Source organism: Morus notabilis, unplaced genomic scaffold, assembly GCF_000414095.1.
Source record: "Morus notabilis unplaced genomic scaffold, ASM41409v2 Scaffold758, whole genome shotgun sequence".
NCBI classification, from domain to species: Eukaryota; Viridiplantae; Streptophyta; class Magnoliopsida; order Rosales; family Moraceae; genus Morus; species Morus notabilis.
The window spans coordinates 426211-429011 of NW_010365805.1; the positions used below are offsets into that span (position 1 = coordinate 426211).

General features: G+C 45.6%; 1 non-coding gene across 1 annotated transcript; it reads left to right on the forward strand.

Moving 5' to 3' along the window:
- Positions 1 to 2296: 2296 nt before the first annotated feature.
- On the forward strand, positions 2297 to 2403 carry LOC112093698. Its single transcript, XR_002903165.1, has one exon. It is a non-coding gene; the product is annotated as a small nucleolar RNA R71 (small nucleolar RNA).
- Positions 2404 to 2801: the final 398 nt, after the last annotated feature.

A 2801-nucleotide genomic window follows, 5' to 3' on the forward strand; every position in this document is an offset into this window, starting at 1 on the left:
TGTTCTTGTGGGGATCAATTCGTTCTTTTCGTTCTCAACAACAGTGATCCCCCCTTTCTTAGGAACACATTGAACTGGGCTCACCCATGCACTATCCGAGATTGGATAAATGATCCCAGCATCTAGCCACTTTATCACCTCCTTCTTGACCACCTCCTTCATAATCGGGTTCATCCTTCTTTGTCCCTCTATAGACCCCTTTTTATCATCTTCCAGGAGAATCTTGTGCATACAAAAGGAGGGACTTATGCCTTTTATGTCTACTATAGTCCAGCCGATGGCTCTTTGTGATTCTCTCAAAACCTCTATTAGCCTGCCCTCTTGGTCCTGCGTCAATAAAGCAGAAATAATGACCGGAAGTGTAGAAGAATTTCCTAAGTAGGCATACCTCAAGTGTGGGGGCAAGGGCTTAAGTTCGAGGATTGGTGGCTCTTTGGTTGAGGGCTGAGTGGGCTGGTGTTTCCGTTCAGTCAAGTCCAGAGACTCAAACTTCCTTGTGTAGCTCGGCATTGTCACATTTGCTCCCACCCACTCTACTTGCTCAACGCCTCCTTCCACATTACTCTCGAATTTATCATGCTCAAGTGTTTCTGCCACCAGAGAGTCAATAACTGAGATGGCTGAGCATTCTTCAGTTTCACTCGGGAACCTCATTGCCTTGAACACATTAAAGGTGACCTGATCTTCTTGGACCCTCATGGTCAATTCTCCTTTCTGAACATCAATCAAAGTGCGACCAGTTGCAAGAAAGGGCCTCCCTAAAATTATGGGCACTTCTCTAACTGCTTCATAATCAAGAATAATAAAGTCAGCAGGAAAAATGAACTTGTCCACCCTTACCAGTACATCCTTGATCTTTCCTTCAGGAGTTGCAATTGACCTGTCAGCCAGCTACAAAGATACTGTGGTCGGCCTTGCTTCTCCAATACCCAACTTCTTAAATATGGACATCGGCATTAAATTTATGCTAGCTCCCAAGTCGCACAATGCTCTTCCAAAGTATTAATTTCCAATAGAGCATGGAATAGTAAAACTTCCTGGATCCTTTAGCTTGGGCGGGAGTTTGTTCTGCAGAATATCACTGCATTCTTCGGTCAAGGCCACTGTTTCAAACTCCCCAAGCCTGCGTTTCTTGGTCACGAGATCCTTCATGAACTTAGCATAGCTTGGCATTTGTTCTAAGGCTTCCACTAGCGGTATGTTGATGTGTAGCTGTTTCAAAACATCTAAAAACTTGCGGAACTGCCCATCTTGTTGCTGTTTCTGGAAACGCTGTGGGAATGGTAGAGGTGGTCGGCTTCCACTAGGGTTGCTGGTCTCCGCTGATCCAGAATGCTGCGGAAATGCTGCAGCATTCTGCACATCAGAGTCTAGTTACTAACTCCTGTGTTGTTCTTCTTGTGGCAGTGTTTTCTTCTCTCCCCCTTGGATTGAAGTGGGCTCTGTGTGAGCAGTCATAGGTTTTGCTTTTGATTCCAACTCCTTTCCACACCTTAGTGTAATAGCTTTGCAGTGTTCTTTTCCATCTCTTCGTGGATCTTCGGTATTGCTTGGGAGAGAACCTTGGGGCCTGTTGTTCAGAGTTCGGTATTGCTTAGGAGAGAACCTTGGGGCCTGTTGTTCAGAGAGTTTGTGATCTGTCCAACCTGATTTTCTAAATTCCGCAGTGCTGCATCATGGCTCTGGATTTTGGCTTCACTCCTTGAAATAAACTCTTTTAACAAGCTCTCCAAAGAGCTAGATTGTTCCACGGCTTGAGTTCTTTGTTGTTGCGGTGGATATCCAGGTGGATAGGTGCTTCTGTGGTAGGCATTGGGCTGACTAGTTCCTGCTCCCTGATTACTCCATGATAAGTTTGGATGTTGCCTCATCCCTTGGTTATGAGGATTTGAATAGTGATGACTACCCTTGTTGAAATTAGCAACATAGCATGCAGAGGCAGGGTTGGATGGGCAATCTTCATATTGGTGGCTATCTCCACAGTAAACACACGAAAAACTAGGGGTGTGCACTGCATTTACCCCTGCCGGTGTGTTTAATGCCTTTACCATATTCGCCAAGGATGACATTTGTGCTGAGAGTGCAGTGATGGCGTCAACCTCGTGAATTCCAGTGGCCTTCCTTGCATTATGCCTCTCGGTTGGCCATTGATAGTTGTTGTTTGCCATCCTCTCTAAAATCTCATATGCATCATTATAAGATTTGGCCAAAATGGCTCCACCTGCTGCCATCCACTATAGTTCGTGTTTGCCCATTGAGACCATTATAAAATGTCTCCATTTGAATCCAGTGGGGGATCCCATGATGAGGGCACTTCCGTAGTAGTTCCTTAAATCTATCCCATGCTTCATACAATGACTCCCTATCTGCTTGTTGGAACGAGGTTATGTCATTCCTTAACTTGGCATTCTTGGTTGGAGGGAAGTATTTCATGAGAAACTTTTCTGCCAACTCATTCCATGATGTCACTGAATCCGGAAGCAAGGAATTCAGCCACACTCGTGCCCTGTCCCTCAAGGAATAAGGGAAAAGCTTCAACCTCAATGTATCTTCAGTCACTCCCGGGAGCTTAAAAGCATCACTCACTTCCATAAATTGTCTAAGATGGATGTGAGGATCTTCAGTTGCCATGCCACTGAATTGCCCCACGGTCTGGAGCATTTGGAACATCACGGGTTTCAGCTCAAAATGAGGTGCCTAAATTGCTGGCCTCACTATGCCCGGGTTAAGTCCGTGCAAAATGGGCACTGCATAGTCTCGAATGGCCCTGTTTCTATCATCAATCGGCTCTGGTTGTGGAA